At 42.5% G+C, this 15,144-nt stretch overlaps 1 pseudogene; it reads left to right on the top strand.

Moving 5' to 3' along the window:
- The first annotated feature begins 12,412 nt into the window (after positions 1 to 12,412).
- On the top strand, positions 12,413 to 12,691 carry LOC101596438 (annotated as a pseudogene).
- The last annotated feature ends 2,453 nt before the right edge of the window (positions 12,692 to 15,144 follow it).

Below are 15,144 nucleotides of genomic sequence, written 5' to 3'. Positions count from 1 at the left end.
CAGGTGTGCACAAGCCACAGTACAGATATAGCTGTCTGAGGACAATATTTAGTCCTTGCCTTTCCACCTCCTTTGAGGCAAGGTCTTGGGGTTTTCACTGTCATTTTGGCCAAGATAACTGTCACTCCCACTCCCAAGCTTCCACCTCCCTTCTCACCATAGGTATGGCTGGGGATGACAGATGCCTGCAACAGTATCCAGCTTTTTATCTGGGTACTAGGCACTCAGGTTTACAGGGCAAGCATTTTAGCCACTGAGGAATCTCCTGTTTCCTGTGTGTTATGTATTTTTATTTCATATCCTTTTAAAATTTTTATTTATTTATTTAGAGAGAATGAGAGACATAGATAGAGAGAATGGGTGCACTAGGGCCTCTAGCTACTGTATACAAACTCCAGATGTATTTGCCACTTTGTGAATCTGGCTTCACATGGGTAGTGGAGAATTGAACCCAGTTCATTGGGCTTTGCAGGCAAACACCTTAACCACTGAGACATCTCTCCAACCTGGGCTACATGAAACTCTATTTCAAAAATGAAAATAAAGGGACTGGGAAGATGGCTCTGCAGTTAAAGGTGTTTACTTGCAAAGCCTTTTGGCCAACGTTAAATTACCCAGCCACCCACATAAGGCCCTATGGGTCTTCATTTGTAGCAGTAACAAGCATGTGCACACAAGTATTGCATGTGCATGCACACAAATAAATGTATTAAAATTTTTTTAAATACAAAGAAAGTACTTTGGGACTGGGGAGATGGCTCAGCAGTTCAAGGGGCTTGTTCTGCAAGTCTGCCAAGCAGAGTTTGGATCTCCAGCACCTATGCAAAACCAGACACAAAAAGGTACAGTATCTGTACTCCCAGCACAACTACAGCAATGGGAGGCAGAGTAGGGAGAATCCTGAAGCTCAAAGGCAGGCTAGTCTGACCTTCCCATCATCAAACAAGAAAGCCCTGTTTCAAATAAAGTGGAAGGAAAGAACCAACATCCTGAGATTGTCCTCTGACCTCCACACACCTGCTATGACATGCACACACACATACACATGCACCCACAAAACTAAGTACATAAATAAATAAATGCTTTAAGATAGAAAAACTACAGCATGCATGTTCTCAAGACCCCCAACCCAAGGTGGTGGCCCCTGATCCAACCCTATGTTAAAATTCCAGGGTACCACTGGCATGCATTGCGCACACGTGTTAAGGTGTGGGTCTCATGGTGTGTAACAGGGGTGTGGGTGTACCTTGAGGAGAAGAACCAGGGCATGTGTCCTCCTGTCTAGATATGCCCATGCAGGAGTGGGTGTGGGTGCACAAAAGGGCCAGTGTGTTTGAATTGGAACACACATGGATTTTGGCACAATGCACAGGACTCGTGCCCAGTTCCCTGTTCCAGACCCTTCAAAGGACCTAAACAAAATCACTTTTATGTTGAACCTTGGTAGCTTCCCCATCTGCTGCATTTTGGGGAATCTTAGGCTGGGAACATGGGGCGACTCCTTGGCAAGGAAGGGTGTTCCCTTCATTCCCTGTCAGAGTTGTGAGCTTGGTGTGTCCTGCTGGCTTCCATGCCTGTTTGCTTGTTCTGTGAAGTTCCTATAACCTCAAAAGACTCCAAGGACAAACCTAGGTGAGCAACAGTACCTGCTACTTGCCTCACTTAGGACACCTTGAGGTGAATAAGCATGCTTTCTGTTCCATGAGGGGGCTCCAGGCTCTCACCCATCATGCGTGGGAGAAAGAGGCATCTGAAGCTACTGGAGCAGGGTTCAGGCTTGGTGCCCTCGCCCCAGGTGCTAGGGGCCTCCGCAGGCCCAGCCCCCACACTGGGCCAACCAGAAAGCCAGGCTCAGCTAGACCTAAGAGTGCTCCACCCACACATGGCCGGGCCTGGCTGGAATCAAGGTTCCTCCTGCCCTTTGGGGCTTATTCCTGTGGCCCAGGGAGCCTCAGACACACTGGCTCCCCTATGTATATGTGGGTGAGCAGGCAGTCCCCAACCAGCAGCCCACCCTGTAGCCTGCTGCAAATTCCTACCTCCCACCTCCTCCTTCACCTGGAGCTGTGTGTGTGTTATGGCCTCTGCCTCAAGGGACAGGTTGTGGTTATTAAAGCAGGGGTGGGGATGGATGACTTAGAATGTTTATAGGTCACAGGATCAGGATTGGGTATGGGGAAGTGTGCAAATTCCTGTAAACATCATCTGTAAAGTTCTACTTACATGTGCACTTTTCTGATCCACTGACTTTTTTTTTTTTTAGTTTATTGTATGGCTGGCACTATCTTGTTTAATCTACAACCCTGGCATAGTGATTTAATCTTTGAAACAAGCTTAATATAATGTTATGCATGTATGTGTGTATATGCATATTTGAATATGTACAAGTGTGTATGCATGTATGCACATGCATGTGGAGGCCAGAGGATAACTTCAGGTGTCATTCTCAGGAATGCAATCCACCTCCTTTGAGACAGGGTCTCTCTTTGGCCTGGAACTCACCACTTAAGCTAGACTAGCTTGTCAGAGAGTCCTGGGGATCCTCCTGTCTCCTCCTCTCCAGTACTAGGATTGTAGGTGCATGCCTCGTATTTTACTTGGGTTCTGGGGATCAAGCTCAGGTCCTCATGTTTGCAAGGCATCTCCCAACCCCAATAATGATGTTTTCCCCCTTTGAGATGGAGTGGGGTCTTGGGGCTGGAGATGTGGCTCAATTGGTAGAGTATTTGTTTAGCATGCACAAAGCCATGGATTCCATCCTCAGCAAGAATAAAGTCCAGTGTAGAGGTGCATGTAAACTCAGAACCCGACTGGTGAAGGCAGGAGAATCAGAAGTTCAAAACTATAATTGGCTACATAGCATGTTCAATGCTAGCCTGGGCAACTTGAGATCCCACCATAAAAGAAAGAAAAAAGGAGTTATATAAGAAAGAAGGGGAGGGGAGGGGAGGGAAGGGAAGGGAAGGGAAAGGAAGAGAAGGGAAGGGAAGGGGAAGGGGAAGGGGAAGGGGAAGGGGAAGGGAAGGGAAGGGAAGGGAAGGGAAGGGAAGGGAAGGGAAGGGAAGGGAAGGGAAGGGAAGGGAAGGGAAGGGAAGGGAAGGGAAGGAAAGGGAAAGGAAAGGAAAGGAAAGGAAAGGAAAGGAAAGGAAAGGAAAGGAAAGGAAAGGAAAGGAAAGGAAAGGAAAGGAAAGGAAAGGAAAGGAAAGGAAAGGAAAGGAAAGGAAAGGAAAGGAAAGGAAAGGAAAGGAAAGGAAAGGAAAGCCAAGCCAAAGGCAGGAAAGCTGAAGGGAAGGGAAGGGAAGGGAAGGGAAGGGAAGGGAAGGGAAGGGAAGGGAAGGGAAGGGAAGGGAAGGGAAGGGAAGGGAAGGGAAGGGAGAAGGGGAAGGGAAGGGAAGGGAAGGGAAGGGAAGGGAAGGGAAGGGAAGGGAAGGGAAGGGAAGGGAAGGGAAGGGAAGGGAAGGGAAGGGAAGGGAAGGGAAGGGAAGGGAAGGGAAGGGAAGGGAAGGGAAGGGAAGGGAAGGGAAGGGAAGGGAAGGGAAGGGAAGGGGAAGGGGAAGGGGAAGGGGAAGGGGAAGGGAAGGGAAGGGAAGGGAAGGGAAGGGAAGGGAAGGGAAGGGAAGGGAAGGGAAGGGAAGGGAAGGGAAGGGAAGGGAAGGGAAGGGAAGGGAAGGGAAGGGAAGGGGAAGGGGAAGGGGAAGGGGAAGGGGAAGGGAAGGGGAAGGGGAAGGGGAAGGGGCAGGGGAGGGAAGGGAAGGGAAGGGAAGGGAAGGGAAGGGAAGGGAAGGGGAAGGGGAAGGGGAAGGGGAAGGGAGGGAAGGGAAGGGAAGGGAAGGGAAGGGAAGGGAAGGGAAGGGAAGGGAAGGGAAGGGAAGGGAAGGGAAGGGAAGGGAAGGGAAGGGAAGGGAAGGGAAGGGAAGGGAAGGGAAGGGGGAAGGGGGAAGGGGGAAGGGGAAGGGGAAGGGGAAGGGGAAGGGGAAGGGGAAGGGGAAGGGGAAGGGAAGGGAAGGGAAGGGAAGGGAAGGGAAGGGAAGGGAAAAGAGTGAAAATGTAGATGGAAGTTCTTGATATATTGCCTAGGCTGACCTTGAACTCCTAGCTCAAGCCATCCTCCTGAGTAGATGGGATGGTAGGTTCATGCCACCATCCCTCAAACTTTCTCACATGATGACTATTAAATTCCTACTATTGATAAAAGCCAATGTCACAAAGCAAGGAAAATAGAAGTACTGAATCCACTTGCTTGGTGGCTATGCTGTCTTTCCATTCTGAGGCTGGCCTTACCATCTCTAAATATTCATGACCCTCAAATGGTATTAAATAGGGCTAGAATTGTGGAGCTCGAAGAGAAGAATTTGGGTCCCTCTTTGATACCTCTAGCCCACAATAAACTATAAGAGATGAATCCTAAAGCCCCACTCAGATTCTCAATCTCACTGGAGAAACTTCATTATCCTGAGGCCCTCTGAGAAATAATATGTCAAAATACTTTTGTATTTGTGGTGCTGGGGTCCAAGCCCAAGGCCTGTGTATTCTAGGCAAAGTGCCCTACCACTGAGCCACACTCCCACCCTGGAAAAACAATTTTGTTTTTGAGACAGAGTCTTGCTGTGTAGCCTCAAACTCTGCCTTAGTCTCCTGGGTGCTGTAACTACAGGCATGTCCACCATTTGTAACAATGTTTTAAGAATGGACTGGATGTAGTGGTTCTTACCTGGAATCCCAGCACTTGGGAATCTGAGTTGGAGGCCAGCCTGGACTACAGAGTGAGTTCTAAATCAGCCTGTGTTTGAGTGGGACTCTACCTCAAAACAAACAAATACACACACAATGGATAATAGGGCTGGGATATAGCTCTCAGTTGGCAAATTGCTTAGCATTCGTGAAGCTCTGGGTTTGTTCAATCCCCACCTGAAAATCAGGTGTGGACTCAGGAGAATCAGAAGTTCAAGGTCATCTTCAGCTATGTAGTAAGTAAGTGAAGCCAGACTCATCTATATGAGACACTTTCAAATCCATAGGATCCATGTAAGCCAGATGCACAAGATGGCACATGCATCTGGAGTTCATTTGCACTGGCCAAAGGCCTAGGCATGCCTATTCTCTCTCTCTCTGTATGCCTCTCTTTCTCTATCAAATAAGTAATAATAGAGAGAGAGAGAGAGAGAGAGAGAGCCAGGCATGGTGTCGCACACCTTTAATTGCAGCACTAGGGAAGCAGAGGTAGGAGGATCACTGTGAGTTTGAGACCAGCCTGAAACTACATAGTCAGCCTGGGCTAGAGCAAGACCCTGCTTTGAAAAACAAAACAGAACAGAAATCTGAAGTAGCTAAGGTAACACCATCTTGTCCTAATTAGGCCCTGACTTCATTTTGTGCTTGTTTGAGCACTTGTCAGCTGCTAACTCCCCCAGACAGCCACAGCCACCTTGGCAGCACATTGAGGGCTTTCCATGACCCTGACCATGTGCATGCCCCAAATGCACAAATCCAAGATAATTCCAGGATGTATACACAAAATAACTGCAGGTGCATAATCAAAGTTATGGCTGTTCCAAGGTTATCCTAACCTACATCTGGCATTGATGGCATTATGATTTTTGTGGGTTTTTGCCTTTGTAAGTGCTATACCCCTGAGCTTCAGGGCTGAGAGTTCTTTTATGGCATTAGCCCCTTTTGGTGGCCAGATTAGTAAAAAGGACTTTCAATTGGCATAAGAAACATGGTCATCTGTAATTCTCCAATGTGGACTATTAACAGTATACACACCTATAGATTACATCCTAGCACTCCAGAGTGTGTGACAAAAGAATTGCTGTGAGTTTGAGATCAGCTTGGGCTACACAGTAAGATCCTGCCTCATAAAAATAAAAGCTTAGGGCCAGAGAGATGGCCTGGTGGTTAAGACACTTGCCTACAAAGCCAAAGGACCCACATAAGCCTGATGCACAGGTGGTGCATACATCTGGAGTACGTTTGCAGTGGCTGGAGGCCCTGGCATGCCCATTCTCTTTCTCTCTCATAAATAAGTTTAAAAAATTAAAAATATTTTTAAAAAGTAAAAGTTTATAGCTGGGTGTGGGGGCACATGCCTTTAATCCCAGCACTTGGGAGGCATAGGTGGACAAATTGAGATGAGTTCAAGGTCACCCTGAGATTACAGAGTGAATTACAGGTCAGCCTGGGTTAGAGAAAGACTCTACCTTGAAAAACCAAACATTAAAATATAAGGGAGCTGGAGACATAGCTTAGTGGTTAATGCCTATAAAGCCTAAGGACCCAGGTTTGATTCTCCAGGTTCCACATAAGCCAATGCACATGGTGGCACATGCATCTGGAGTTCGTTTGCAGTGGCTGGAGGTCCTGGCATGCCCATTCTCACTCTCTCACTCTTTTTTGTTTTGTTTTTCAATAGGGTCTCACTCTAGCTCAGGCTGACTTGAAATTCACTATGTAGTCTCAGGGTGGCCTTGAACTCATGGCAATCCTCCTACCTCTGCCTTCTGAGTGCTGAGTTAAAGGCATGCTATACCACGCCCAGCTCACTCTCTCTCTCTGTCTTAATAAATAACTAAATAAAAATAATTCTTTAAAATAAATAAGTAAATAAAAGTTTAGAATGTAGGGATGCAGTTTAGTTAGTTACCAGAGTGTTAGTATAGCATACAGAGAACCTGGGTTCCATCCCCAGTACCAAATACATTGAGTGTGGTGACACATAGCTATAATCTCAATACTCAGAAGGTGGAGCAGGAGGATCAAGAGTTCAAGGCCATCTCCATTTACATAGTGAGTTTGAGGTCACCTACATGAGCTGTTGCCTCAAAACAAATAAATATATTGAAAAGGTTACTTGGGAAATAGAATTTCAAAACATGCATAGTGCCAAATAGACAAGCAAGACATCAATAGCAAAAAGCCTACAATGATGCCAGGCATGTTGGCACATACCTTTAATCCCAGCACTTGGGAGGCCAGGGTAGAAGGGTATATGAATTTCAGGCCACTACATAGGTGATTCCAGGTCAGCCTGGGTTAAAGACAGTATCTCAAAAAAGAAAAAAGAAACTCCCTCAATGATGAGAGTCCATCAACAAAAAGGGTCATAAGGGACAACTGAAAGAACCAAGGCTGAATTTCACCAATATATAATAAATAAGGTAGTACTTGATTGCAATCTAAACGATAATAAGTAAATATCCATGTGTCCATTCTGCTATAAATAAATGAGCAAATAAATTAATAAAATGCAGATGTAGTGGCTAATGCCTGTAATCCCAACACTTGGGTGGGTGTCTGAGACATGAGAATTGCTACCTTTAAAAATTCTAGGCATATGCCGGGCATGGTGGCACACGCCTTTAATCCCAGCACTCGGGAGGCAGAGGTAGGAGGATTGCCATGAGTTCAAGGCCACCCTGAGATGACATAGTTAATTCCAGGTCAGCCTGGACCAGAGTGAGACCCTACCTCAAAAAAATAAAATAAAAAATAAAAAATAAAATTCTAGGCATAGGCCAGGCATGGTAACGCATGCCTTTAATCCCAGCACTCGGGAGGTAGAGGTAGGAGGATTACCATGAGTTCAAAGACACCCTGAGACTACATAGTGAATTCCAGGTCAGCCTGGGCTACAGTGTGATTCTACCTCGAAAAAAAAAAAAGCCAGCATAGGGCTGGAAGGATGGCTTAATGGTTAAGGCATTTTCCTGCAAAGCCAAAGGGCCCAGGTTCAATTCCCCAGGACCCATGTTAGACAGATGCATAAGGGGGGGCACTTGTCTGGAGTTCGTCTGCAGTGGCTGGAGGCCCTGGCATGCGCGTTCTCTCTCTCTGTGTCAAATAAATAAATAAAAATAAAACATTTTTAAAATGCCAGGCATAGTGGCCCAGGCCTATAATCCTAGCACTTGGGAGATGGATGCAGAAAGATTAGGAGTTCAAAGTCATTCTTACTATTTAAGGAGTTCAAAGCCAGTATGGGCTGACACTCAGTCAAAAAAAAAAAAAAAATGAGGGAAGGAAGGAAGGGAGGGAAAAGATATTCTGCAATCTCTTCCAATCTCTCAAGAACAAGCACAGGGAATGTCTGAGAAATTGTCCAAGTCAAAAAGAATCTAATGGGCTGGAGAGATTGCCTAGCAGTTAAGGTGCTTGTCTGTAAAGCCTAATGACCCAGGTTAAATTCCCCAGTACCCACATAAAGCCAGATGCCCAAAGTGGCACATGCATCTGGAATTTGTTTGCAGTGGCTGAGAATCCCTGGAGTGCCCATTCTCTTCTCTCTCTTTCTCGGGTTGTAAATTTTTTTTTAATGAATCTAAGGGATAGACGTCCAGTTAAGATGGTGGCATAGGACCACACCAAAGCAGCTTAGGGGAGAAAAAGAAAAAAAAAATCCAGCAAAATACACTTTTCTAATAAAAAGTAAGATGTATAAGAAATTACCATTACCAACTGCAGCAGGGAAGGAGAGATCCAAAGCATCTAGAGCCCACATATGCAGGCAGAGCGGCTCCAACAGCAGCAGCACCAGGTCCATGGGGCAACACTGCAAGGCTCAGCCTGAGACACAGGAAAAGCCAAGTGAGGGGATTCTCCACTCATACTGGGCCTCCGTGTAAACTCAAGAAACATAAAGGGGGGGGGGGGTGGCAGGAAAGAACAGAGGAGCAGCTCCTGAGGAAGATAATGGCAAATACCAGTGGGAAAATATCAGCCACCACCCACAGCCTCCCCTCCCCCACTGCCAGCACCAGCAAGCACCAGAGACCTAGGGAAGGGAGCTCACAACACCCAGCACTAATGACTAGAGCAGCGATCCAACAACCCAGCCAGCTTGCTTGAACCCACAGTGCAACAAAGAGGAACCCAAGCAGGAGTGTAACATAACTGAGACCAAAATGATCCTAAAAGGTAACTGGGATTACACCAGGTCAGAGTACCAGCCAAATAAGCCTGGCATATAGGCTTGAATCAGAAGTGGTAATTGCACCTTCCATATTAGGATAAATTATATGTTAAATCTGATGGATGGTCAGATTCGCCATTCTTAAATAAGCTATATTTTGCACTTGTCATTTGTTGCTTCCTGATTTATAGTGCCTTTGTTTCCTCTTCTGTTGTTCATTAGGGAAGAGTCTCACTTGGTCACAAGCTGACTTGGAAACCTCAACAGATCAGAAATCTTAGCCCCCTAATTAACAGGATTAAGGGTGTGGGGCAACACACATCCTAAGGACAGTTAGACAGTTAGAGGATCTGGTTGTCATAATATTTACTCTTGCATAAATACTCTGTGCTGTTTTTCATTGGATGTGTACATAATTTAGTTAAGTTTTAGAATCTGCCTGTATTTTGTTCCACTCAGCCTACTGGAATACTCTCATAGCAGGCAAACCCAATATCTAGGGTCACTTGTGTAGATACTCTGGGAGTCTTAAGAGCCACACCTAGCACCTTAAGCTCCTACCCTGAAGATATGTAACATCAGATTGATTGATATAACTAATAATACTTCAGCTAATTAGAAAAGCCAAGCATTAAATTAATCCAAGATATAAAAATACGTACCAAAAATCAAGACAATATAAATCCACCAAAAAGTATTAATGCATCAGAAATGACCTCCACTGAGAATGGTTTAGAGGAAATGCCTGAGAAAGACTTCAAAAGAATGATTATAAATATGCTCAAAGAAGTCAAAGAGGAAACCAAAGGAATGAAAGAAAACACAGGACATCAATTTAATGAAATAAAGAGGTCAATGCAAAACATAAATAAGGAAATAGAAATAATAAAGAAAAATCAGTCAGAATACTAGCAATGAAGAACACAGTCAATGGAATAAAAAACTCTGTGGAAAATCTACCAGTAGAATGGATGAAGGAGAGGACAGAATATCTATCTAAATTAGAAGACCAGGTGGCAGATCTAATACAGTCCAACAAAGAGAAAAACTAGTAGGAAAGTATGAATGGGAATTTCAAGATATTTGGGACACTATGAAAAGATCAAACATAAGAATTAAGAGTATAGTAAAAGGAGAAGAATTTCACGTGATTTCAACAAAATCATAGAAGAAAACTTCCCCCAAATTGGGAAAGAGATGCCAGTGCAGATACAGGAATCCTTTAGAATACCAAACAGACAAAACCTGTAAAGAACCTCTCCTTGCCATATCACAATTAAACTACCAAACATACACACAAAAGAAAATATACTAAGAGCAGTTAGAGAGAAAAATCAAGTTACCTACAAAGATAAGCCCATAAATATCACAGCAGATTATTCAACACAAACTATCCCAAGTTCTGAAAGATAACAACTGTCAACCAAGGTTACTTTATCCTGCAAAGCTACTTATTCAAATAGATGGAGAAATAAGGACATTCCACAACAAAAGCAGGCTAAAGGAATATTTGAAGACAAAACCAGCTCTACAGAAAATTCTTGAAAGAAGTCTCCATGCTGAAGAAAAAGAAAGCACACATATAAGGAACTTGGGAAAAAAGCACAACATACTCAAATACTAGTTAATACAAGACAGCAAAGGTAAAACCAGAAGAACTACAAAAAAATGGCAGAAATAAATACACACCTTTCAACAATATCTCTTTATTTATTTATTTTCAATAATATCTCTTAACATCAACAGCCTCAGTGCCCCAACCAATAGACATAAGTTTGCAGACTGGGTTAAAAAGCAGGATCCTTCAATTTGTTGCCTCCAAGAAACTCACCTCTCTAAAAGAATGGGTGCTATCTTAGGGTAAAAGGTTGGAAAATGGTGTTTCAAGGAAATGGGCCTAGAAAAAAAGCAAGGGTTGCAATCCTAATATCTGACAAGGTAGATTTCAATCCAACATTAGTTCATAAGATGAGGAAGGTCACTTTATATTGATTAAAGGCATACTCCAACAGGAGGACATTACAATCCTAAACATATATGCACCTAACATGGGGCCTCCCAACTTCATCAGACAAACACTATTAGAACTAAGGTCACAGATAACACCAAACAGTTGTAGTGAGTGACTTCAACACCCCACTCTCATCAATTGACAGGTCATCCTGGCAAAAAATAAACAGAGAGGCACCTGGATTAAATGAGGTCATAGAACAAATAGACCTAACAGATATACACAGGACATTTCATCTAAATTATGCAGAATACACATTCTTTTCAGTGGCACATGGAACATTCTGAAATAGACCATATATTAGGACACAAAGAAAATCTTAACAAATACAGGAAATCTGAAATAATTTCTTGCATTCTATCTGACCACAAGGGAATCAAACTACAAATCAATAGCAAGAAAAGCTATAGCGCACACTCAAAATCATGGAACCTCAACAATACACTACTAAATGATGAATGGGCCAATGAAGAAATCAAAAAGGAAATCAGAAAATGCATAGAGTCAAATGATAATGAGAACACAACATACCAAAACTATTGGGACACAATGAAGTCAGTCCTAAGAGGGAAATTTATAGCTTTAACTGACTATATTAAGAAATTAGAAAGGTCTCAAGTAAACAACCCAATGGTTCACCTTGGAAAATCAGTAGATAGGAAGATATAATAAAGATTAGGGCAGAAATTAATGAAATAGAAACCAAAAAAACAATCCAAAGAATTAATGAAACAAAGAGTTGGTTCTTTGAAAGGATAAGCAAGATTGATAAATCCTTATTAAATCTGACCAAAAGAAAGAGAGAAGTGACACAAATTAATAAAATTAGAGATGAAAAAGACACTATTACAACAGATACCAGAGAAATTTTAAAAAATCATAGGGACATACTATAAGAACATGTACTCCACGAAGTTTGAAAGTCTGATAAAAATGCATGATTTCCTTGATTTATATGACCTACCTAAACTAAATTAAGATGAGACTAATCACTTAAATAGACCTATAACAAGTATGGAAACCCAAGCAGTAATCAAAATTCTCCCAACTAAAAAAAAGTCCAGGCCCAGATGGATTCACTGGTGAATTTTACCAGACCTTCAGGGAAGAACTAACACCAATGCTTCTTAAACTTTTCCATAAAACAGAAAAAGAAGGAATCCTACCAAACTCCTTCTACAATACCAAAACCAGCAAAAATAGAACAAAAAAAGAAAATTACTGACCAATCTCCCTCATGAACATAGATGCAAAAATTCTCAACATGTAGTCGGGCGTGGTGGTACATGCCTTTAATCCCAGCACTCAGGAGGCAGAGGTAGTAGGATCACCGAGAGTTTGAGGCCACCCTGAGAATACATAGTGAATTCCAGGTCAGCCTGAGCTAGAGTGAGACCCTACCTTAGAAAACAAAACAAAACAACAACAACAAAAAATTCTCAACAAAATATTGGCAAACAGGCTTTCTGTGGTCTGGCCTGGCTCACCGCAACATGGCCAAGCACACCAAGAAGGTCAGCATCGTCGGTAAGTACGGGACCTACTATGGGGCCTCCCTCCAGAAAATGGTGAAGAAAATTGAAATCAGCCAGCACGCCAAGTACACTTGCTCCTTCTGTGGCAAAACCAAGATGAAATGACAGGCCGTAGGCATCTGGCATTGTGGTTCCTGCATGAAAACGCTGGCCGGCGGGGCCTGGACCTACAACATAACTTCTGCTGTCACAGTCACGTCTGCCATCAGAAGACTGAAGGAACTGAAGGACCAGTAGAAGCCCTATCATTTGAGACATCCCTGGCCTGCAATAAATTGGTTAATTTATGTAAAAAATATTGGCAAAAAGAATACAAGAACAGATCAGAAAGATCATTCACTCCAACCAAGTAGGCTTTATCCCAGAGATGCATGGATGGTTCAATATACGCAAATCAATAAATGTAAGACATTATATAAATAGACTAAAGGGCAAAAATCACATGATCATCTCATTAGATCCAGAGAAAGCATTTGACAAAATCCAACATCCCTTCATGATAAAAGTCCTACAGAGGAGTTGGAGAGATGGGTTAGTGGTTAAGGAGTATGCCTGTGAAGGCTTAGGACCTAGGTTTGATTATCCAGATCCCATATACACCAGATGCACATGGTGGTACATGCATCTGGAGTTTGTTTGCAGTGACTGGAGGCTCTGGAGCTCCCATTCTCTCTCCCTCCCCCCTTCTCTGTCTGTCTCTCTCTCCCTCTCTCTGTCCCTAATAAATAAATCTTTTAAAAAAGTCCTATAGAGACTGGAAATTCCTTAAACATATCTCAACATAATAAAGGCTATTTATGACAAGCCTATAGCCAACATATTATTAAATGGGGAAAAACTTGAAGCTTTTTCACTAAAATCAAGAACAAAACAATGGTGTCAACTGACCCCACTTTTATTGAATATAGTACGTGAAGTCTTAGCCATAGCAATAAGGCAAGAGACACACATTAAAGCAATACAAATTGGAAAGAAATAGATCATGTTATAATTATTTGCAGATGACATGATTCTATACATAAAGGACCCTAAAGACTCTACCAGCAAACTGTTTGAGCTGATGTAGCAGGATACAAAATAAGCATACAGAAATCAGTAGCCTTCCTATATGCTAACAACAAACACACAGAATATGAAATCAGGAAAACACTCCCATTCACAATTGCATAAAAAAATAAAGTATCTTGGAATAAACCTAACTAAGGAAGTAAAGGATCTCTGCAATGAAAACTTTAAGGCACTTAACCAAAAAATTGAAGAAGACACTAGAAAATGGAAAGACATCCCTTGTTCTTGGATCAGAAAAATAAATATTGTGAAAATGGCAATCTTACTAAAAGCAATCTACACATTTAATGCAATCCCCATCAAAATTCCAATGGCATTCTTTACAGAAATAGAAAAAAACAATCCAAAAATTCATTTGGAAGCACAAAAAATCTCAAATATCTAAAACAATATTGAGCAACAAAAATAGGCTGCTGGTATCACCATACCTAACTTTAACCTATACTACATAGCTATAGTAACAAAAAAAGGATGGTACTGGCACAAAAGCAGACATGTAGACCAATGGAACAGAATAGAGGACCCAGATATAAGTCCGGCTAACTATAGCCACCTGATATTCGACAAAAAGTGCCAAAAGTACTCATTGGAGAAAAGACAGCCTCTTCAGCAAATGGTGCTGGGAAAACTGGATATGTATCTGTAGAACATTGAAAATAGATCCTTCTCTCTGTCCATGCACAAGAATTACGTCCAAATGGATTAAAGACCTTAATATCAGACCTGAAATGCTGAAACTGCTAGAGGAAAAAGTAGGGGAAACCCTTCAACATATTGGTCTAGGCAAAGACTTTCTGAATATAACCCCAATTGCTCAGGCAATAAAACCACAGATAAACCTCTTGGACCTCATGAAATAACAAAGATTTTGTACAGCAAAGGACACTGTCAATAAAGCAAAGAGGCAACCTACAGAATAGGGAAAAAAAATCTTTGCCAGCTATAATCTGATAGAGGATCGATATCTAGGATATACAAAGAACTCACAAAGTTGAATAATAAGAAATCAAGCAACCTAATTAAAAAATTGGCTATGAAACTACATAGAGAGTTCTCAAAAGAAGAAGTACAGATGGCATATAAAAATATCTTTAAAATGTTCTACATGTCTAGTCATCAGGGAAATGCAGATTAAAACTACGTTAAGATTCCATCTCACTCCTGTCAGATTGGCTCCCGTCATGAAAACAAATGACTATAAATGCTGGCGAGGATGCAGAAAAAGAGGAACCATTGTACACTGTTGGTGGGAATACAATCTGGTCCAGCCATTGTAGAATTCAGTGTGGAAGATCCTAAGACAGCTAAAAATAGATATACCATATGACCCAGCTATAGCATTTCTAGGCATATATCCTAAGGACTCATCTCACTACCTTAGAGATACTTGCTCAACCATATGTATTGCCACTCTATTCACAATAGCTGGGAAGTGGAACCAGCCTAGATGTCACTCCACTGATGAGTGGATAATGAAGATACAGCACATTTACACAGTGGAGTTCTACTCAGCGGTAAAGAAAAATGAAGTTATGAAATTTGCAGGAAAATGGATGGATCTGGAAAGGATTATACTAAGGGAGGTAACCCAGGCCCAGAAAGCCAACCATCACATGTTCTCT

Source organism: Jaculus jaculus, chromosome 5, assembly GCF_020740685.1.
Source record: "Jaculus jaculus isolate mJacJac1 chromosome 5, mJacJac1.mat.Y.cur, whole genome shotgun sequence".
Classification (NCBI taxonomy): domain Eukaryota; kingdom Metazoa; phylum Chordata; class Mammalia; order Rodentia; family Dipodidae; genus Jaculus; species Jaculus jaculus.
Note: the sequence above shows the minus strand (reverse complement) of the source record. Positions and strands in the feature narration are given on the sequence as shown.